The 24,660-nt window shown below is 34.1% G+C and overlaps 1 protein-coding gene across 1 annotated transcript in view; it reads left to right on the top strand.

The window, feature by feature from the left end:
- Positions 1–24,660, top strand: part of TNKS (tankyrase) — a 176,742-nt gene that overhangs the window by 5,493 nt on the left and 146,589 nt on the right. The window lies entirely within an intron of this gene.

The raw sequence follows: 24,660 nt of genomic DNA, 5'->3' as shown, positions 1-24,660 counted from the left end.
TATTATGAATAATGCTGTTATGAACATTCTTGTAAAATTCTTTTTTGTGAACATAGATTTCCTTTCTCTTTGGCCAATACCTAGTATTGGAATCACTGGGCCTTAGGGTAAGTAAATATTCAGTTTTATAAGAAATTTCCAGATCTTTTCCGAAAGTTGATATGCCATTTCACATCTTCATCAGCAATGTATGGGAGTTCCAATTGTTACATATCTTCAACATTTGATGTTCTGAGATGTTTTAATATTAACCATTCTGATAGGAATGTGTGATATCTCATTGTGGTTTTATTTTGCATTTCCTAGAAATCTAAATAATACTCAAGATTTTTTTCATGTGTTTATTTGTTTATTTTTATGACATTTTGCCTCTTATTGGGCAAAGTTTTCTTTTATTGGGTTTATGTTTTAAAAGTTTTAGGAGTACTTTATATCTTCTGCATGCTAGCCCTTTGTCAGATTAATATGCTGATTTATTTTCTTAATAAGGTCCTTTGAACAGAAGTTGTAACTTTAATTTTTTCTGTTTATATATTTATTTTATGGTTATTGCTTTCTGTGATCTGTAACTTAGATAAGCTGTATCACCTATCCCCATATCACAAAGATATATGTTTCTTACTGAAAACCTTATGGTTTTAGCTTTTAGATTTAGGTTTGTGATCAATCTTATGTTCACTTCGGTGTTAACTGTGAGGTTGGGTTGAGGTTTATTTTTTTCCATTTGGATATCCAATTTTTTTAGCATCATATATTGAAAAGACTTTCTTTCTTTATTGGATTGCTCTATCGCCATTTTCAAAAGTCAGATGTTTGTATAAGTGTGAGTCTATATCTAGACTTTTCACTCTGTCTCATCGATTTGTCTCTTTTTATGCCAATATTACTTTGGCCTGATTACTGTAGTTTTGTAGTTAGTCTTGAATACTCCAATTTGGCTCATCTTTTTCAAGATTGTGTTGGATCTACTAGGTCTGTTGCCTTTTCATTGAACTTTTAGAATCTCAACACAGCACACCGAGATTATGATTGGGATTATGTTGCATTTACAGGTCAGTTTGGAGAAAACTGACATCTTAACAATAGTCTTCCAATCCATGAACATTATTTAGTACTTGTTCTTTTTTTTTTGGTAATTTTTAGTGTAGGGGTCTTTTTTGATGTTTGTTATTCCTAAATGTTTTTAATGTGTACTGATGTAATAGATTTTGAAAATTTTTATTTTCACATGTTTGCTGTTAATATCACTTTGTGTATTAAGACTGTAGAACTAAATTATTTCTAGTAGCTCTTTTGTAGATTCTTTGGAATTTTCATTAAAGAATCATAGTATCGAAATTTCCAGTGAAGGTGATAAAGTAAGTAAATGCTTGCCTACTGTCATGACTATGTCAAAATTACAATTAAACTACAGAACAACCAGCATTTAGAATCACCTGAAATGTAGCTGAACAGAAGTTCTGCAGCTGAGGACATACAGGACAAGCCACCTCTAGATTGGTAGGGGGGGTGGACATGCAGAACAGGCTGGTCCCAAACCCGTGTGTGGTGATTAAAAATCAGGAGAGGTACCTCAGTTGTGGAGGTCCCTCCTGAGGAGTGAGGGGTCCCAGCCCCACACCAGGCTCCCTAGCCCAGGGTTCAAGGGCCAAGAAGAGAAGTCCTATACCTTCTGGCTGTGAAAGTCAGCAGGGATTGTGGCTGAAAGGGCAGGCTTCTGGAGTCCCAGGCATTTCTCATAAAGGACCCACACATGAACTTACTTGTTGACGGACTCACTTATTCTGAGCTCCAGCTATGGGGCAGCAGCTTGAAAGATGCCAGGGACATACAGGGAGGAACTGAATTGTTTGGCTTCAGGGCGAGGACCGTAGAGACAGGTTTCTCTTAGACAAGTGCCAGCAGAATCCATTGTTTGTTTGTTGAGCCCTCCTTGCTCCTGGCCTGTAGACGCAAGTGGCACCATATCTGAGTCTCCATCAACCTGGCTGACTCTGTTCACTCTGCCTTGGTGATTTACTGAGACTCTGCCCCACACAACTTGTGGACCCGTTCAATTCGCTTCTAGTAGCTTTCCATACAAACAGCTTGTCTTTGCTCATGCTGTGGACTTTCCTGAAATCTCTCAAAGGTTCATGAAACCCACATAAGCAATATCTGGCCTTGGCATGCCCCTTAACCTCTTGTCAAGCAGCCCCAAGCCGGGCACTAGCGGCAGTCAGGCCAAGTTCTCAGCTTGGCCTCTTGAGGCACCTTGAAGCCCAGTGAGGTTGATAGTCATCTACAAATTGTTTGGTGGCTCATGCCTCGTGGCCCTGGGCAGGGCATAGGCTGTAGCTGAAGTTGGCCTGTTGTGGGGCCCCTACCTGGAGGTCCCAGGGCTAGCATTTCTAGTGTCTGGCTTCAGTCTGAGCCAGAGCACAACCCTGGGCCACATCTGAGGCTAACACGCCCAAAGGGCTGGGCAGGCACCAGAGCGCTGCTAACGCGAATCCTGCTCCACAGGGTCAGCCCCTGCACAGCCGCTCCTCCACTGTGGTCACTAGCCAGTCCTAACAACCAATTAGCCTGAGTGTAAGTTCCTCCCATTGACTTGTAAACAGCAACCAAGGCTCAACTACAACAAGAGGGCACAAACAACTCATACAAGGGACACACCTGGAGCACCCAGCTCAGGTGCCAGGGAGATTATGCCATTGGGCCCCACAGGACACCTACTACACAAGGCGTCTCTACTAAGACCGGGAAACATAGCAGCCCTGCCTAATACATAGAAACAAACACAGGGAGACAGCCAAAATGGGGAGACAAAGAAACATGTCCCAAATGGAAAAACAGAACAAAGCTCCAAAAAAAGAAGAGAAAAGAACTGAACATAATGGAGACAAGCAATTATCAGATACAGAGTTAAAAATACTGGTTATAAGGATGCTCAATAAACTTAGGGGAAAAGTAGATGAATTCAGTGAGAACTTCAGGAAAGAGATAGAAAATATAAAAATGGAGGTAGAAAAACATGAAAAAGAACCAATCAGAAATGAAGAATACAATACTGAAGAATACATTAGAGGGAATCAAGAGTAGATCAGATGAAGCAGAATATTGAATCAGTGATTTAGAAGATAAGGAAACACCTGGTCAGAACAGCAACAAGAAAAAAGAATCTAAAAAAATGAGGATCGTTTTAAGGGACAACATCAAGCATACCAACATTCACATCATAGAGGTACCAGAAGAAAGAGAGGAAAGAATTGAAAACCTATTGGAAGAAATAATGTCAAGAAAACTTCCCTAAACTGGCAGAGGAAATAGACATACAAGCCCAGGAAGTTTAGAGAGTACCAAACAAGATGAATCCAAAGAGGCCCAGAAGACACATCTTAATTAAAATGCTAAAGGTTAAAGACAATCTTAAAAGAAGCAAGAAGAAAGCAATTAGTTGCCTATAAGGGAGCTCCCGCTGAGACTGTCAGCTGATTTCTCAGTAGAAACTTTTCAGACCAGAAGGCATTGACCTGAAATATTCAAAGTGTTGAAAAGCAAGGACCTACATCCAAGATTACTCTACCCAGGAAAGCTATCATTTAGAATCGAGGGACAGGTAAAGAACTTCCCAGACAAAAACAGCTAGAGGAGTTCATCAACACCAAACCAGTATTACAAGGGATTTTAGAGGGATTTCTTTAAGAAGAATTAGAAGAAAAAAATATATATATATAGTAAATATATATGTCTGTAATAAAATGGCAGTAACTACCTATCTATCAATAGTTACTTTAAATGTAAATGGATTAAATACTTCAATCAAAAGATAGGGCGGCTGGATGGATAAAACAATAAAACTCTTATATATACTGCCTACAAGAGACTCACTTCAGGTTGGAAGACACATACAGACTAAAAGTGAAGGGATGGAGAAAGATATTTCATGAAAATGGAAACAAAACAAAAAAAGCTGGGATAGCAAAATACTTAAACCACACAAAATAAACTTTAAAACAAAGGCTATAACAAGAGACAAGGACCCAGTAATCTCACTTCTGTATATTTATCCAAAGAAACCCAAAACGTTACTTTGAAGGGACGTGTGGATCTATATATTCATTGCAGCATTATTTACAATAGCAGAGACATGGAGGCAACCTGGGTGTCCATCAGTGGATGAGCTGATAAAGAAGAGGTGGTGTGTGTGTGTATGTGTGTGTATATGTGTGTATATGTGTGTATACACATACACATACAATGGAATATTACTCAGCCATAAAAAGAGAATGAAATCTTGCTATCTGCAATAATGTGAATGGACCTAGAGGGTATCGTGCTGAGCAGAGTTAAGTCAGACAGAGAAAGATAAATGCCGTATGATTTCCCTTACATGAGGAATCTAAAGAACAAAACAACAACAAAAATCCAGAAACAAACTCATAGATACAGAGAACATTTTGATGGTTGCCTGATGAGGGGGATTGGGTGAGTGGGTGGAAAAGGGGAAGGGATTAAGAAGTACAAATTAGTAGTTACAGAATAGTCATGGAGATGTAAAGTATAGTGTAACGAGTATAGTCAATAATATTGTAATAACTACGGTGTTAGACGGGTACTAGCTTTATCAGAGTGATCATTTCTTAAGTTATATAAATGTCTAATCATGATGTTGTACACCTGAAGCTAATATTGTGTGCCAACTGTAATTGAAAAATAAAACAATTATTATAAATAAAAAAAATCATATCTGCAAATAGAGACAATTATGCCTTGTAATTTCTTTTTCTCGACAATGTTGAATAAAAGTGGTTAGAGTACACATCTTTTTCTTGCTCTAGCTCCTAGGGAGAAAATGTTCATTATTTCACTATTAAGTATGATGTTAGCTTTAGATTTTTCATAGCTGTCCTTTATCAATTTGAGGAAGTTCTCTTTAATCTTAGTTTGAGTGTTTTTATTATGAAAGGATGTTGACTTTTATCAAATGCCTTTTTTTGCATGTATTGAGATCATCATATGGGATTTCTCCTTTATTCTTTTATGTGTTGCATTACATTGATTTTCAAAATGTTAAACCAACTTTGCATTCTTGGGATAAACCTTATTTGGTCATAATGTGTACTGTCCTTTTTGTATATTGCTAGATTTTACTTACTAATATTCTGTAAAAAGTTTTTTGCATCTAAGTTTATGAGAAACAATGGTCTGTAATTTTCTTTTTTCTGTTAACGTCTTTGTCAGATTTTTGCATTGCCCCCATAAAGCGTGTTTGGAAGTTTTCATTTCTCTATATCTGAATGAGTGTTTTGGAGCATTGGCATCAGTTTACCTTAAATATTTGGTAGAATTCTCCAGTGAAACCAACTAGACCTGTAGTTTTCTTTGTTGGAAGATTTTGGCCAATTAATTTAATATTTTAAATAGATATAGAGCTTAGAGATTTTCTCTTTATCACTTTCAGTCAGTTATAACATTCAAAGAATTTGTTTATTTATGTTGCCAAATTTGTTTGCATAAAGTCATTTATAATATTGTTTCATTATTGTTATATTGTCTGTAAAAACTGATGAGATAAACTTATTTTTCATACTGGTAATTTGTGTTTTTTTCTCATCTAGCTAGGGGTTTATCAATTCTGTTGATACTTTCAAAGAACCAGCTTTCAGCTTTAATTTTCTTTATTTTCCATTTCATTGATTTCTACTATTATCATTTTTCCTTCTACTAATTTAGTGTTTACTAGTTTATTAATTTTTTTATTGCTGTGTATTACACTACTTTAAAACTTAGCAGCTTAAAATAACCATTTCTTATTTCACAGTTTCTGTGGGTCAAGAGTCCAGATGTGGATCAGGAATCTGGGCATGGCTAAGCAATGTTCTCTGGCCTAGAATCTCTCATTTGGCTTCAGTAAAGATGTGGGCTGGGGCTATGGTCTTATGAAAGGCTTGACTGAGAGAGGATCTACCAAACTTGCTTGTGTAGTTGTTAGCAAGATTTGGTTCCCCGCAGGTTGTTGGACTGACATCTCCCTCAGTTACATAGGTTAACTCATAACATGGGTTAATTACTATGAGAGACAGCAAGTGAGAGAGCAAGAGAGGGCAAGCAAGTCGAAGTCAGAATCTTAAAAATCTAATTTGGGAAGTGTTATCTCATCAACTTTTGTTGTGTTCTGTTTGTTGGAAGGAAGTTAGGAGACCAAATCCCTGCTCAAAGGGAAGAGTTTACACAAGGGCACAATATACCCGGAGACTGGGATCATTAAGTCATCTCAGAAGCTGCCTTCCACATTTACCTTTTCATTTTCTAGCTTCTTAAGGTGAAACTTGAGTTCATTAGTTTTAGATTTTTCTAATGTAAGAATTTAAAATATAAATTTCCGTCTAATCGCTGCATTAGTTGCATTCTTCAAATTTTAAGGTGTTATGTTCTTATTCAGTTTGGTCTTTTCTAATTTCCTTTGTGATTTCTTTCTTGACCTTTGGATTGTTGAGTACTGTGGTGTTTAATTTCTCAATTCTTGGAGTATCCTAGATATCTTATTGTTGATTACTAATTTAATTTTATTGTGGTCAGAGGACATACTCTATTTCATGTCAGTCCTTTAAAATTTACTAAGACTTTGTTTTCTGGCCCAGCATTTGCTCTGTTTTGGTGAATGATCTTGAAAAGAATGTGTGTTCTGAAATTGTTAATTATAATACCAATTAAATCAAGTAGTTGATACTGTTGTTCAGATCATATCTTTTTTTATGTCTTTTATCTCTTATATTTTATATTTTCATTTATATATATTTCTTATTTCTTATATCCATTTACTTTCAACCTGTCTTTATATTTAAAATATGTTAATTATAGACAGTATATATTCAGATGCTTTTTTAGCTTTAAAAGAGATAATTTCTCTCTTAATCTAACCCATTAATTTATATTGATACCATAAATTCAAATTCAAATTCAGGGTTTTTACTTAAACTTTTTAATATTGCTTCTGTATATCATTTCTTCCATACCTAGGTTTTTTGTTCTTAAGGACCTAGGAGATTTTGGAATCAGAATATTACATAATTACTTGCTTTATCCTATAGTATGCATAAATAGTCTGAAAATAATAATGCAAACACTAAAATGATTGCTGAAAACAGTTGAAAATATATTGCACATGCTATTCTATTTTTTGCTCTGTTATCCTTGCTCCATTATCAGGGGATATAGCCATTACATATTTTCTCTTACAAACTTCATTTAGTTTAAGTTCTATAAGTATATGTGTTTTAGACAGTTTCCCAGACATGATTACCATATATTCCTTCCCTTCATGTGTATGTATACTACACCATTTATCAAAAGGTGGAACCTGTTTCCCTCTCCTTGTATTTGAGTTGGTCTTGTGAATGGAATGTGGCAGAAGTTATGCTTTGTAACACCTGAGCTTTCAGATATCTGTATTTTTCACTGTCACGCATTGGGAACTGTCCCTCTTAGAATCTTTTAAGAAAGTTTGTGGAGTGAGAAACAAGGCTGGTCAACATAGAAACTCTCAGCCAGTACCCATTGCCAGCTGAGTGAGTGAAATATTTTGGATATTCCAGTCTCATTAAGCCTTCAGATGACTGAATTTAGTTAACACACAGAATCACTAGAAATAAAAAGTGGTTATTTTAAGCCTCTAAAGTTTGGAATAGTTTGTTCTACAGCAATAGATACCTGAAATCATTATTAATGTCTACAACTCTCATTCTGTTGCAGATGCTCACCGCTGTTTCTTATACTGATATTTCTCTACTTATTTTGGTGGCCTGTCACCTGTTCTTCAGAGTTTACTCAGAATGATGTCTTGGAAACAATATTCCCTGAAAAATTGTAAAAGTAACAGTAACAGTTGTTACCTTATTCTTAGAAGTCTGTTTGACTGGATGTAAAATCTTTGGTTTTCATTTTCTTTCCTGAGTATTTAAAAAGTTATTTTATTTTCTTTTAGTAAAATCTGTTAATGTTGTAAGTCTGATGGTTATCTGATTTTCTTTCCCTTGGTCTTTCTTCCTCAATGTCCAAAAGATTCTTTTTCCTGTTTCATTATTAGTCTGTATATTCTACTAGAGCATGTCTTGTTTTTAGTTCCTCTAGTTTGGTTTTCTCAGATAAATGATATGCCTTTTTCTTTATACAGTTTCAGATCTTTTATTTTAGAAATATTTTCTTGGATTATAGTTTTTAGTATTCTTTTTTTCTTGCTTTTATGTATATTGGAACTTTGTCTTCTAAATTTGTCTCTTGCTTTTTTTTGTGGGAAAATATACATTAAAAATTTACCATTTTAACCATTTTTAAGTGTGCAGTTCAGTGGCATTGAGTACATTCATAGTGCAACCATCACCACTGTCCATTTACAAAACTTTTCATCATCCTGAATAGAAACGCTGATCCATTTAAATAATAACTGCCCATTCTCACTTTTTCCCAGCCTCTGAAAACTGTCACTTTCTCTTGAATCCTTTTAAAAAGATATACCTTCATTTCTTTTTGCTTTTCGAAAAATTCCTCATTTAATTTTTCATTTCTCTTAAAGCAGGAATTGGGAAACTTTTCTGTAAATGGCCAGACAGTAAACATCTCAGGCTTTGTGCTCTATGTTGTCTCTGTTTCAGTTGTTTCAACTACTTAGCTTTGCTTTTGTACCATGAAAGTATCCATTGGTTATGTGCCAATAAAACTTGATAAAAAAACAGGTGATGGTGGGATTTGGTACACGGGTCATGGTTTGCTGACTCCTGTTATAATGCATTATGTTTGGTACTTTTTTTTTTTTTCACTTTTGTTTTCCTTCTTGTTTAGTCTTTTGAAATGAGTTTTTCTTTTAAATTATTTCCTGAATTCTGCCATCTTGTTTCTAATAAGGATATACGCTGTTCTTTATAACTTACAACATTTTCATATTGTCTCTTAGCTAGTTTTGAAATAGTAGATCATAATTTTGTCTTTTATGGACATTTTCTGGTATATGTTATCTGTAGGGATGTGATTCTGCTCAAATTCTCTATAAGAATTTTGCGTGGGATTTGACCTCAATTTTTTCCATTGTTCATTTTTATAGAAATTAATTGCTAAATAATTTCAAGGATAAAAATAGAGGTCTGAGATCTTGGGGGTAACTTGTTCTTTTTTGTGCTTCTTATTTTGGGCATGGAGCTCTGACCTAGAATAGATGAAGTTTCTCAGTTTAAATTATGAAACTTTATATCGGTTTATATAGCCTACATTTTCTAGGGCACCTTAACCAGAGACATTCTGCCAAGAGCATTTTATAGATAAGGTGTCTTCCACACAGTCCATTTATGTAGTTTTGTTTTGACAAGTTTAGTCTAGTCACCTGCCTTCTGTTCTCTCCTCTGGGTCATTCCCTTCCTTCCTAAGGAACTGAATAGATCACAGAATAGGTGTTCTTTCCTTCCAGACCTGAAGTGATTCTTTGGCAGTTAAAAGGCCAAAGAAATACATCTGGGAGATAGAAGACATGTCATAGAAAGCCAGATCGTGAGCATAAGTATGTTTTAAAAATGGAATTTTAAGCTTAGAGCCCACGAGAAGAAAGGTAATCAAAGAATTTAAGTGATGCTAAGAAAATGTATTTTATTGTAGTGTTAGATTTTGGAAAGGAATAAACATCATCAAGAGTCTTGTGATGAAATGCAGGTGAAAACATTAGATTAGCTTATTAATATATTTAATAGCCTGCTTTTGCTTCATGGACAAAGAAACATTTTGGGTAGTTGATTGTAAAAGATGTAGTAGAGACAGTTGTAGAGACAAGTGTCTCTTAAATTCTTATTTGTCCCCTATGCCAGGGTCCTTGAAGTTACTTCGGCTTATACTTATTCTTCTGACAGGTGGCATGTAACTCTGATTTGGGGGGCCCTAATGCCTTGTATCATCAATATGGATTCATAATAGGAATTGAGTTGGATGGGGTTTTGGGAATTTCTACTAAAGCCTAGGTGCTCAGGCTAACATTAAGGGTTATTTTCTAAAATTCATTTGATTTCAAGTAATGGATGCAAGTTATGAGTGTTTTGTTTTTGTGTGCCTACTGGGTTTTCCTTTTAAGGCTTCATCACATCTCCAAGATTATTTTTCCCAATTGTGAGTTGCTGGATTCTTTGTCAAGTGGAAACTTGTTTTGTCTGTACAGGTATCTTGTGTATAGAATTAAAGCACTGTGAGCTTAAACTTTTTTTTTGTTTTTGAGGCTGTTTTCTCCAAAACTTTTCTGTGTGTCAGCTCCCTATTAAATTTAGACTAATGATTTTTTTTTTTAATTGTAGAAAAGGGAAATAAAGTGATGTAAAGTTTCCTCTCCCTCTTGCCCTTTTGGTGTAATACAAACTAATGGTTGGTGGTTGTTGTTTGTTGGTTTGTTTGTTTAGGCTTTCAACTTTTTTTCCTGTGGTAGACTTAACAAAAAAGTGAAGAGGCTTTTAATAGATTATTTTTGTTAACTACAAACTGAAAAATTGTTTTGAATTTACTGGTTGACCAAAAATTTTAAAACTCAAGTCCCTGTAACATCAAGTATAATTTAAAAATGACCTAAACCAGAAAAAATGAATAAAATAAAATAACCTAAACCTCATGATGTCCAGTTATAATGCTTTTGTAAACCTAGGATATGTATGTGTGTTAACTAGACACTGAAAAGATGTCTTCATTCTGATATATTCACTGACTATGGAAACCATTTTGACATCCTCATCCATCTTTTTGCAGTTCTCCATTTCCAAAAGCTCAAGTTGTTCTTATGTTGACTACAGAGATTTGTTTGTTTGTTTTTTTTTTAAAGGAAGAAATGACATGGGATTATACTTAATAAACACATTTAGGTTTTTTTTTCTGATGTCTTGAGAACAGATGCCAAGCTGTGCTTTTCATTGTTGCAGGAAAATATTCTCATTTGGAAAAAAATAAAACAAAACTTTGGACTAATTTAAAAACTTATAGTAGGCTATTAGAAACTTGGTTGCCCCTTCTCCCCACCCCCAAAAAAATCCACAAAAATTTAACAGTTGGAAAGTGTCACTGTTACCCTACTGGAATTTTATGAAAGCCAGTAGAATTGAAGTGTGTAATAAGAGTTTAGTATTTAATTCAGTGAGTTGTTCATAGTATATGCTCAATAAATGTTTGAGTAAGTATGACTCTGTAAGTTAACACTGTGATTTCTAATTTTCTGACTTTCTTAAATGTGTAAATAATAATTTTTATGTACTAGTCTAGTCCTTTGTCATCAAGGTGCTTTCCTTGCTCTGTTGACATATATATGAATGAATTTAGCTTTGCTGCTGTTACTAAAGAATAATATAAAAACTAACAAAAATAGCAACAACTGCCTTGGAGTGATTTTTGTGCTATCCCTGCGTAATTTTACTTAATCTTTATAGCAACTATATGAGGTAGGTTTTAACTATTTTATAGTTGAAGAAACTGAGATCTGGGATTAATGTTTTATTCAAGGTCACATGTGATGGAGCCAGGTTTAAACCCTTATTTGGTTGTCCTAAAATCATTTGGCCCATGCTACTCAAATAGAAAGTTGATGGCAATGAGAAACATTTTTGAGTCATTTTGTAATTCAGTAGTTGTTATTGCTTTTTCAGATTTACTTTCTGAAAATAAAAGTATTAGTACAAAATTTGGAAAGTATAGTAAAAAGTAATCCGTTATCTCACTACCCCAAGGCAGCTAATATCATCATTTTGACTTATTTCCACCACCCCCACCCAGCTCTTTTCCTAGGCATTTAAAATAAGGCAAAACTGCATATTGAGGCTTTCTTAAAATATTGACTAGGATTTAATTGAGACCATGTTTTTTAGTAAGTAAGATATTAGAATATTTGCAATTATTAGAATGTTGGACTCTGATCTTTTGATCAATTGCTTTATAACCATAAAAAGTGTGATTAGAAGTAATCTTTGAAGAACCTCATAATTAAATGGAAGGGAATATTTTAGCGACTACTTTAAAAGACTACTTAGAATTGTTAGAACATCTTGAAGAAAAACTGCTACGTGTTTTAATTCATGGAAGCAGTCAAGAAAAATAACATTTTGAATAGTAAATAAAACATATGGGAGTCACAATTTGAAAGTACTTAATGCCCCTGAACTGCTCCTTAAAAATGGTTAAGATGGTAAATTTTGTGTTACAGGTATTTTACCACACTTTAAAAATTTTAAAAGCAGGTATCTATCATAGTGGGCATTTTGGTCTCTCTATTGTCATAGAACTCATTTCTTAGTATTACCAACATGAGATGGAAAATAGCTTATTCAATATAGTGAATTTTACTGATACGTTGAGGATACCCTTTCATCTCTTCTGTAATTTATATTTCGGAGAGTAAATGTGGTCGTTCTTTGGCAGTATGAAACTAAGTATGAACAGAGCGTTTATAGAAATTTAAAAGAATTTAATTAACATTCACTAAGAACTCCATAGTGTGTTTTTCCCCTTTGGTCTGTTTCTCAGAAATCTGGCACGAGCCCTAAGGTTTTATAGTAGTCCAGTAATAAGTCAATAAATATAAGTGCTATGAGGAGGAAGATGGTGAGAATGATATTATTTCCTGCCCCTGAGGAAGTTTATAGTCAAAATGCAGTGGTTCTCAAACTTGCTGATCTCAGGACTCTTTTAAACTCTTAAAAATAATTGCTAGAACTTTTATGTGGAGTGTATCTATGGAAATTTATAATTGGGAATTAAAACTAAGGAATTAAAAAAATGACACTAAACTCTATTATGTGTTAGAGGTAAATCACACTTTTAATGAGCAGTAAATATTTCCTAAAGCAAAGATTAATGAGAAGAGAGGGATTATTTTACACTTTGCAAATCGCCTTAATATCTGACAGTAGAAGACAGGTGAATTCTCATTGCTTCTGCATGCCATTGTTGGTCTTTATTACTAGTATTGAAGTATATGGAGACAATCCTGCTTTAAACATATACGTAGTTGGAAAGAGAAGGAATCTTTTAATAGCATTTTCAGGTAATCTTAGATTTTTTTTTTTTGACACTACATCGGAAGTTTGTTCCTTGAAGTGACAAACTCACATTGTCATTCTCAAGAAAATGTCTGCCAAATACACGGGTCAAACAGGTGCATAAGCGTTGTTCCTCAAGACAGCCACATTTGGTGTGGAATGGAAGTGCTTACTGTGTATTTCTCATTTTGTCACAAGAATATTAATATTAGTAAAATTAATATTTACATTTTTATGAAGGACATTCTTAAGTGAAACTGGGGGCCTTTTCCTTTTGTCTTGTTTAACTATGAGAGTCTGGTGATGAAGAATACAGTGACTAATGGTACACTTTGGTGCCACTGTCTTGGTTCATGCCAAGGTGTCAGCAGTTTTATCTACTATTGCTTTTTTTGTCATCAAGAACACCATAAACGTTTTCCAAATGACCAACCCATGGTGTTATAAAATCAAGCACTATCACTGTCTTGACAGTGAAAAAGGCACAATATGGCTTGGTATTATTTCCTAAGTAGTTTTGACCTCTTAGACCCCCATATAGGGTGGGCCTCAGGGACCATGAGGGGTCCACAGATCACACTTTGAAAGCTGCCAATACAGGTGTTTCTTAATTTTGTTAAGAGTTATGAGAATCTTTAAAAGGTATGAACATTTTCTCCAGAAAGATATACTTAAACTAAATTTTACCTGTAAGTTTCAAAGGATTATAAACTTCCAGAAGCACTAGAGCTATTAAAACAGGTTGCTAGGCCACACTCCCTCAAATTTTTTTTCAGTTGGTCTGGAGTAGAGTCTGAGAATTCACATTTTTAACAAGCCCCATCAACACACTGTTGTGATGCTCACTTTGAGAGCAATGATGCTTAACCCTAGGCCAATCAAATCGCAGGAATAGGGATAGGGCTTTTTATTTTTTTAAAAAAACTTCTCTGGTGATTTTTCACGTGCAGATGGGGTTGCAAGTCATTGCTCGAGGACACATGGAACCCAGGTTAAGACTCCTGAGTCTAGTAAGATTAAGAACATATGGTATTTGGACAACTTTTTATAATTTAATAAGTATTTTGACAATTGTTACTCGCTACATATAAGCTTGTAAGGTAGTTACTATCTCAGGAAAAACTGGTTTGGTATTCATGAAGCTATAGCCTTATAGGAGCTCTGGGCTTTGAGTCTGTGAAATGAACTAAAAGAGTAATTGCTGAAAGTCTTTTTCCTTTGAGTTCTACTTGTTTTGGTTAATTCATTATGCTGTTTAACATTACCCTCTCTACTTCCGAAGTAAAAGTAACTTTATAAGTAACTTTATAAGTCCAATGTTGAAATAAGAGAGGTGGACTGAAAACTGTGGAATTTCAAGTCTTTTTAGCTTGTTTTCTCTAATTTTTAAAATTGTTGTATAACATATTTATCTAATTTGGCAGTTTACTGATATCCAAGTTCATGTAGCAGAAATTTTGATTATGCCACTTTGGTAGGGAATGGTCATATAGCCTTCTGACTGACATACATAATTTAAAAGCATTTTTGGTTCTGATATATTGGTTTTAAGGATAATCCTATTCCTCTTCGTGATTTTTGTGGCAGAACATTAATTGAGTCTCTGTTATTGCTTCTTCAACATCTCTATTCTCGTTTCTCTGAACCATTCTGAACCTTTTTTAGGTATTTGCATATATAACATGTTTCTTATCTCCTTTGATTATACTGTACCTGGTCCTCCTTGGGGAAAAGGATAGAGAAATAGTTATCCCTATCCTTTTATCTTGTTAACTTTTTATTTATAAGTTTGCATTAGCTCAAAATATCTCTTCCTTAGGGAAGCTTTCCTATCCCAGCCTCATTTAAGTTTACATTGCTGTCAACTCTTTGTAGCCTATACATTGTAATTATTTGTTAGAATGTTTATTGTTCAGTGTTCCTTGAGACAGCAGTAGATTTTTACTGAGTTAATTCATGATATATAGCTACACACACAAACTACTGAATTAGTTTTTCATCATGCTGAATTGAATTGTTCTTATGAGTGTACTTTCAACTAGGATCTTTTTGTGTTTAGCTTTGAGATTTTACATATCCGAGATTATTTTAATTTTATACTTAACATGTAAATAAAAAGTTGGCCAGATATGAAATTAAATATCTAAATGCTTTTCCTTAAAACTGAGAAGGTTGACTGTCATCTAAAGTCAACTGATTCCTGTTATTTTTAGGTGACCCATGTTTTCTTTATGAAGGATTTAGAAATTCTATAGCCTTTAATAGACTTCACTATAATGTGTCTGTCCATTTTGTCTTCATGAACTCTTAGTAATCTGAAATTTTACCTTTTCCTTTACTTATGAGAAGCCCTGTCATTACTTCTACATGTTTCCTCTCTTCCTATTTTTTCTCTCCTGTCTCTTCTCTCATCCTTTCCTTCTGTTTATTCCTTTCAGATAGTTTTTGGGAGAGTTCTTTAACCTGATTTCTCAGGAATTTATTCTTTGTTTCCATTACTATATAATCAATTCATTGTGTTTTTATTTGTCCTATTATATTTTTCACGACAATATTTCTAGTTGGTTTTACTTGATAGATTTTTGTTTTCATGTCATGTTTTTAATATTCTCCATTTTTTTCTCTAGCAACATTTAATTTGCCAATTTTAAATGTCATTTTTTGGTCTATTAATTCTGCTTTCGTTTTGTTGTTCTGTCATGGTGCTTGCACTCCTTAGACATCTCATTATTTTCCGCTGTGAGTTTATATTCCCTAGGAACTAACAGCTATTTGGGCCAGTATTGCATTTGTACGAGAGGAAGGGTTTTGATTGGGATCTGGTTTAGAGATGGTGAAAGCCTATTTTCTAGGTTTTGGTCCTCTAAGAGGTTTGAGGCCCAATAGGGACATGCCTCAAAGTAGAGGGATTCTGGATGGTGATTTTTGCTCAGCTGCACCGTGTTTGCTCAGGATTTCTCTGACTCTCTTCTAAGCGTCGTCACCTTCCTTGTAATTGCCTAATTGGGAGTCTACCTGTATTTTGCTTCCTACCCCAGCTAAGATTTATTTGCCTTGATATTACCTCGCTTCTGGCATAGGAGACAATGGGACAATGTTGAGGAGTAAAAAGGACTCAGAAAACTTTCCTCTGGCGGCCTGTCTTCTGTCTGGAATATCTGAGCTTCAGCTCTTAAGTTGATGTTTCTTCTTACAGTGGCACCCAGCCTTTTCTTCTTCTTCTTCTTCCCCAAGGAGGAATGATTTCTTACAGTGTTTTAGTTTCTGTTGTTGTTGTTGTTTGTTTTGTTTATTTTTAGCTGGGATCTGGGATTCCTTACCCTTTTGCTTCTGGTGATTTCTTGATGAGTTTGGGGAACACACACATTCTTGACTATACTTGCTAATTAAATAACTCTTTTATCTAAGCGCAAATGTTTTCCTATCTAAATCAGGTTCTATAAAATGGAAAAGTTAATCGGAATCTGCCTTTGGCAAATGGAAAACATAGAACTTTGTTGACTATAAAAGTCATTTTGTGGTTTGTTTTCTAAATCGTTATTTTGGAAACAGCAGGGAATATACTCCCTGTTGCTTAACAGTGACTCCTGATCTAATGAAGTGTGAAATAGTTCTTTATTTACAGGGTAATATAGTTAGAATTGAAATTAGGAGAGGAAGGAATAATGACTTTGAATATTAAATAAAAAATGTATGTTTCTTTGTCATAGAACGTTTATTATAAAGTAAGCAGGACTCTGTTACTAGGTATCTATGATTCTGTGTATATTGGACTGCATGAATTTCTGTATACTTTCCAGAATATAGAAAACCCTTGACATTTTTAAAGAATATGTCACAAGATGTTCCCAACTCCCAGATTGGGGAAACTATAGTGTGTAATTTCCTCCGTAAAATTCAGTAAAACTGAAAACTTTAGAAAATTGTAGAAGATAGGCCTGTACAAGAAAGTAGAATTAGAAAATCACGTTGAGATGGGTCCGCTCCACTAAGTACCCCTTTCTAATTTTGAGACTGCCTCCTGCATCAGCCAGGATACAGATATGATTCAGATTTTTAATATAGTAAAATTATAAATTACAGTGTTTAGTGGACCTTTATAGATGCTCACAGATATCTGGAACTACCAGTGTTGAATTGGTGAAAGATGAGTCTTTTGGCCAGGAAAGAAAAATTACTTTAAAAATCTTATAGCTATTATATAAATGTGTCGTAGCTGAATTTTGTTTCATTGAAAGTAGGTTATTGTCATATATTGTTAAGAGTTTTTATTTGTTTTTTATTTGAGTGGAAGTGGATTGATAATGCTTAAGAAAGTAAGTAGGTCAACCTAATATTTTAGTAGTCTGCCGCGACGAAGTAACTGCTTGAGCCAAAGCCGACTGAATCTAATATTTTAAATTCTAGTTTTCTCTAAAGTTTTTAGAGAGAATAATGAACAAATCACTTCTATAATCAAGTACCTTTTTTTATCTTTCCCAACTTACCTTCTGTGATTTCCTTTATGTCAGGAAAATATATATATTTATAAGACTTCATGAGTTGTTTTCCTAGACAATCCTAAGCTTATTTTAGTGTCACTTTGAGTATCTTTTGGGTATAATCTTGTTATATTTAGGGGAAAAATTAAAAATAAAAAAATATGGGAGATGTAATATAAATTTTCTCGTTGGGTAGATAAGTGTAGGTCAATGGATTGAGGAGTTCAAATGTTATACAATGCTGGTGGCTTTGCTTACAATCCAGTTAGACTGAAAAATATCTTTGAGCTGTGACTTCGCTACTGTAAATAAAAACATCCCTTTAAAATACTGCAAACACTTAAGGTTTATCTTCTTTTATTAAATTTTAGGAGTCATAGTTGTTAGTTACAAGATTTAGTATTGACCAAAGATTCCTTTGAAGTTTTAATTTTAGGCAGTAAAATGCTGAACATAAGAGAAAGAATTTTCTGTCTCTAAACTCAGACCTGGTGAATAGATACCAGTGACCTCACATTTGATACTGAAACATTTTCAAATGGCCTTAATTGAAACTAACAGTAGAATAAAGATAATTATTAAGTATATTAGGGTTAGGTTATTTGTTATGAATTTAGTTTTTCCTCACAGTACCAGCATAATGCTTTCCACATAGTATATTTTGAAATTTTTTTGTATATGTGAAATAATATAATTATTAGGTGAAAGAATGGGCTGAAATTTACAAAATAGGTTTATATTACTTACTTTAGTAATCGTAGAAGAACAATCCATCAGAGTGAACTTTTTATTGCTATTTGTTTGCCCTGACCCTTTCCCAAATGGCACCTCCATAAACTGAGTTGCTTAAGCCAAGAATCTGGGAGCCAGTCATTCTGGCTTTAAAACCTATCTCAGTTTTCTCTTTTTTGATGCATCTATGCTACCACTATCCTATCGCAAACTACCATCATCAGTTCTTGCCTAGACTATGGCAAAATTTTTCTTGTCTCTGGTTTTGCTTTTGACCCTGTCTAATCTACTTTTTACAAAGCCACTGATAATCCTTTTAAGACTTGAATGAAATCAAGTAATTTCCCTTACAAATGATTTTCTAAGTGCATGTAATAAAATCCATGCTTCTTACTAATGACTTTACAAAGCTGTGGCAGATACCATTGGTTATCCACCCAAAATTCATTTTCTCCCTTAATTTTCCCTAACATCTTAGATTTTGTTCAGGCAGCAAATCAGTGTAGTCAGCTATAAAAGACTTAATTTTCTAAACTTTTTGAGTAGCTGGACAGATGACACATTTTTGGCTTATGAGATATAGGTGAAAGTATCTGGAGAGGCTTCCTTAATAATAATAAGGCTAAGAGAAAGCTTTTTCACCCTTTGCCCTCTCTCCCTTCCTGTTTGGGAACCTGAATGAATATCAGGTTTGGAGGTGTAGCACTCTTCTGTGACAAGGAGGTGACAAGCAAGTGGAAGAAAGCTCCACAGAGGCTATAGTGGAAAGATTTTTAAAAGAGATCTGAATGCCGTTGTTAAACTACTTCACCGGCCTGCATTGCCTTAACAAGACAAGGTGTGTGAAACATGTGAATCTCTACATTTTCTTTAAGTCTTCACTAGTTATGTATTCTGTTATTTGCAGTTGAATGTGTTCCTAACTGATATAAAGTCCCTACATGATCTGGCCTTTGCCTATCTTTCTGACCTCATCTTATCATTACTACTGCTGACTGTGCTCTAGCCAGGTTAGCTAGCTGACAAACCCCTGCTTAAATCCAAACTCCTTACTTAGGGCTCAGAGTCTCCACATGACCTGTTTACTGACCTCCTCTAGTGTACCACTACCCTCTCCATCCCCAAAGCAACAACAACCTTAACATACCTTAATAGTCCTTAATGAATATGTACGAGATGTTAATGGAGAAAAACACAAAATAGAACTTAACAGATATGAATTGAAGGAGACGTATATACATGGATTAGAAAACTCAGTATTATAAATTTGTCACCTTTTCCAGAATTCTAATCACTGAGCTTTTAAAACAATTTCTAACAGTTTACTTCATGAAAATCGAAGATATTCATATTGAACATCAAAAAACAATAATGGCCAAAATAATTTTTTAAGAGAAACAAAGTGGATTGACACTGCCCTGCTGGATAGCTAGGCTTATTTTTTGGTTAAACTATTAAACAGACAAACTGACCAGAGAGAAAAGATACGAAAAAACAAAATTAGATTACTAACTCACACCATACATACAGGTAGATTAAAGATATAAATATGAAAGCAAAATTATGAAGTTAACCTAGAAGGAAATATAGGTACAATGTAGGAATAAGACAGATATTTTAAAGATCATGTAGGAAGTACAAACCATATAGGTAAAGATTGATACATATTATTCTGTTAAAGTTTAAAACTTGTATGAAATCAAACACACTATGAACAGAGTTCAAAGACAAGCCATAAACAGAGAATATGTTTATAACGCATATAACCAACACAAGATTTTGATGTTCAGAATATGTGAAGAACTACAAAATAAGCAAAAGACAAACAGAAAATTGGGTCAAGACAGTGAACCGATAGCCAACAGATGAAATTTGAATGGTCAGTAAACATATGAGTAGATGTTTACATCAATTTGCATGGGTTCAGCTATAAGTATTCTAAAACTCAGCTAACAGAAGCTTGAAGCCTAAGGACAGTTATTGCCTGCTTGACAAGTCTAGAAGTCGGAAGTTCAAGAGTTCAGTATTCTGTGAGCACAGTAGGGTTCTGTGCCAGTATTATCATAATTCTCTTGACCTTCCCATCATGGTATCAGTGGCTCAAATGTTGTAACTTTATATGAGAATTTTCTAAAAGTAGAGGAGTAAAGAGAGGAGAAAGAGCCCATCTTTGCATACTTTCTTTTAGTGGTGAGAAAAATCCAGAAGCTTCTAGACTCTAGACTTTTCCTTTTGTCTCATTGCAGTCATTGGCAGAGAGGAATGAATCACCTTTCTAGGTTATAGTAATCAGGATTTACTCCCTGTACTGGGGAAAGGATTCCCTAAGAGAAGGTAACCTGAGCATATTACTTTCTGTCCAATTGCTGAGTAAAATTGAGTTTGTTTGCCAGCAAGAAAAGGGGATGTTGGCCACAATTATTAGCCTCTTACTAATATAGGCTAAACCAAATGATATAATGTGAATATATATATAATATTTTCTAATAACATGGAATGCAAAATATATTAATGTGAAGTACATGGAAGGATATAAGTATAATTAAACAACATATAAATATGTAAACTTGTGTTTAAAAACATGAAAAGTATAAAAATGTGCATGGGTGTAACAAACATTGGCTTGATGTAATGGTCTCTCTGGGGAAGAAGGTAGATGACTAAGATTAAGAGAGATTTCAATTGTATTTATTATTTCATTTTCAAAAGAAAATGCAAATATCTGAACCAAAATGTAAATAACATTCTTATTTTTTATCTCTCTGCTTATAAAGTTTATAAATCATTAATTTATAAAGGATGGAGAAATGAGTGTTCTCAAGCATTTTGGTTGAAAATGAAAATTGATAGAATGAATTAGAGGTCAGTTTAGCTACATAGAAATTTTAAATGTATGGCCTTTGACCTAATACTTCTACTTTGAGGAATTTATCTTAAATAAAGAACTGGACAAATATACAAAGATAGATGTACAAGGAAATTTATTTTAACTTTCTTTTTTTATAATGGCAGAAATCTCCTTTGTATAATGATGAAACCACCCAACTAAATAAATTATGACATATCCATGGAATGCAATGTTAAGTATCCATACGAAAATGTTATATAAATTTTTAATTTTTACCTGAAGAAAAATCTGTGATATTTGAAAAGTGAAACGGCAAGAAAAAGACATGTTTAAATACACAAACACACACACACACACACACACACACACTTGCAAAGAAAGAAATATGTAATCATAATCATCAAAATGTTCATGGTAATTATCTGTGGAGTTGACATTACAGATGATTTTCCTTTACGAAAACTTGGTGTTTATATATTTTAAATATTTCTGATATTACCACAGTTGGAAAAACCTTTAAATCTGTTTTCTTTTTATAAATTAAAAATATAAAATAAAAACTGCTTGCTTACTATTTTGGCCTAATTACTATGAAGTAAGTAAACATTATATATATAGTCAATAAATTATTATGTGAGGCCTTACTGTATAATGAGGCACTATTCTAGGTACTGGAGATATAGACATCTCATAAAACAGGGACCTCTTTTCATGGAACATCTTGAGTAGGAGAGACATAAAAGGCAAGTAAACAAATAAATAAACAAAGTCCATTCAGGGAGTGATTAAATACAGGAAGATAGTAAAACTGAGTGATATTGAAAACAATGGTGGAAGAGTATGTGTGTGAGCGTCGGTGACTTTAAATTGAGTGGACAGAGTCTCAGTTGCTTATCTTTGGGCTGAGAATTGGATGACAGAAGGAACTAGCCGTGTGAAGATCTGGGTCCTAGGCCTTTAGGCAGAGCACATAGCAAGTGCAAAGTCCCTTAGTTTGTTCTATTCAGGGAACAGAGAGGCAGGGTGAGTGAAACTTCATGAGAGATTTGAGAGGTAAGAGGGGCCAGTTCACTCAAAGCATTGTAGGTCATAAGGAGTTTGTAGTAAAATTTTATATGTATTATGGGAACCCATTGCAAGATTTTAAGCAGGGAAGCAACTTAATCTGATATATGCCGTGAAAAGATCATTCTGCCTACTCTTTAAGGATGAATTGTAGGATAGCAGATGTGATAGCAGAGAGAGACCAGCTAGAAGGTTATATGCTGAAGTCCAACCAAGAGATTATGGTACTTGAAACCAAGGTGGTAGCACTGGCGAGTAGACAGAGTTGAGATATATATTTGGAATTACAGTTCATGACTATCAGAACTGAGCGAAAGTATTCCTCAACAGTAAAATGAGGATAGTGGTATCTCTCACAGGGTGTTACAACAAGGAGCTAATGCACGTCAGTCATTTGGGATTACCATTATTATTGTTATTTTTATTGTTGTCAAGGGTAGGGCGTATACATTGAGCAAAAAGAATTTTTCTGTAAAAGTTAAATTATACTCTTGTATACCTCTCAGATTGGAAGTATAGTGTTATAGCACATACTTTATGTTGGTAAAAATTAGAACACTATATTGTCTTAATTTTTAGTGACCTTTGCTGGATCAGAGAAAGATTGTTCATTGATTTCTCTTTTGTATTTTATAAAACTGAGCCATAAGTATGTGTATAAGCAACAAAATTATTCCTTTTAAAAACTGTAACTGCATTCCCTGTGCTGTGCTCCCCATTCCTATGACCGTCTATCAACTACTAATTTGTACTTCTTTAACCCTTCACCCCTTTCTCCCAGCTCTCCAACTCCCCTCCAATCACCAGATTGTTCTCTATATTTCATTTCACCACATTCTTGATAATACTGAGCATTTTTGTTTTATTTTATATTTTAGATCAAAAATTTTAGTAAAAAGTAAACACACTTTGCTCTTTTGCTTAAAGTTATAAAGGATGTTTTTTAAAATGCTAATTAATAATTTATGAAGTATCTTAGCTTAACTGTATTTATTAGGGAAGAAAGGAAATTAATTCTTAAACATGTTAATGTATTGTTTAGAGAAATGTGAATTTGCGCTTGGGCTTTACTCAGACTATAAAGAGGGAAAATCATAAAATCTTTATGGATAAAGAAGGTGCCTGTGGCCCAGTGGAAGAACAGAATTGTGATCGTAGAGGAAGAAGGACATTGGTGTTAGAGAATTAAACAGAATGTAACATCTATACAGTTCTGCAGACATTAAAAAGAAAAAAACAAACAGCGAGGTATTGATAGCCATATTACCACATACGCTATACTTTAGATGTTCCAGTTCTAGTACAGAATCGACCTATTTTTACCCCAAAATTTCAGCTTAATTTGAAGGATATTTTCTATGGAAACACAATTCTTACTTTGATATATAATCTGTGGGACTATATCTTACTTTGGAGACATTTTTCTATAGATAGTGTGAAAAACATATATCGAAATAATTTTCCCCCCACAGTTCTCATTTATTTATTTAGTTTGCGCGTGAAGTGGAGGAAAATATGACTCTTTTACTACTTTTTAGTTTTATTTGGGATGTTATTTTCTAACATTACACGATATGTGATAACGTGGAGGTAGTGATATCTAGCCGGTAAGACCTAACAAAATCTAAAGTAGGAATAAAAGAATTATCAATAAAGTTATTAGCTGGGAAAGGTAAAAATACTAATATTTGAAGTTTTTTGTTTTTTTTTTTAACAACACATTGCAGTGTAGCTTGTAATTTCATCACTGCACTACAAGTACTTCAATATTGTCAGTGGCTATTTTTTCCCTTCTCGTTGATCTCACTAAAATCTTCATCATGCTGGATGTTTCATAATGGTATTACCCTTTGACTCCCATTATGTTGTACTTTCTTGGTATTTTTTACCTTTCTCAGTGTTTGCTTAGTCCTTATGTTGCTCCAGACCCTTTTTGGCTTGTTTTTCCCCTTTCTTTCTGTCTGAAAATTGTGATACTTCTTACCAATGTTCTGTTTCTGTATTTTCAAATGCACGTATTCCCACTTGTTTATCATATTGTTTCTGCAAACTCAGTAAATCCAAACATGAATTGTTTCACTTAATCATGCATTTCATTTAGTTTGCCACCAGTCCCAAGAGTAGATATTTCAGTTCAGTATTATCTTTAGTTCTTCCTTTTCAAATAACTTGTAACGAAGCAATCCCATATTTCTGATATCCAGACATTTTTCTCCAGTTTTCCTTCTGGAATGTTGAATGTTATGATTTGTCTTCAATTTGGTAGTCAGCAGTATTTAAATAACCTTTATCTCTTAAAATATAGAGGTGGATTTTATACATTTGATTTTTGTCTTGTGAAGCATAGGGGAAAGTGAATGCCTTGGACAGGAGTCTTATTCATTTTGTATGTCTAGCACAGTTTCCTGGCACATAAATGTGTTGAAGAAACATTTTTTGAAATGAACTGCCCAAAGACTAAAGAAAGAGCTTTCTTAGTTCTAAATTCTGTGATATGAGAGAATTC

Source organism: Pteropus medius, unplaced genomic scaffold (assembly GCF_902729225.1).
Source record: "Pteropus medius unplaced genomic scaffold, Ma_sr-lr_union100, whole genome shotgun sequence".
NCBI classification, from domain to species: domain Eukaryota; kingdom Metazoa; phylum Chordata; class Mammalia; order Chiroptera; family Pteropodidae; genus Pteropus; species Pteropus medius.
The sequence above is the reverse complement of the archived record's forward strand: the minus strand, read 5'-3'. Positions and strand labels throughout refer to the sequence as shown.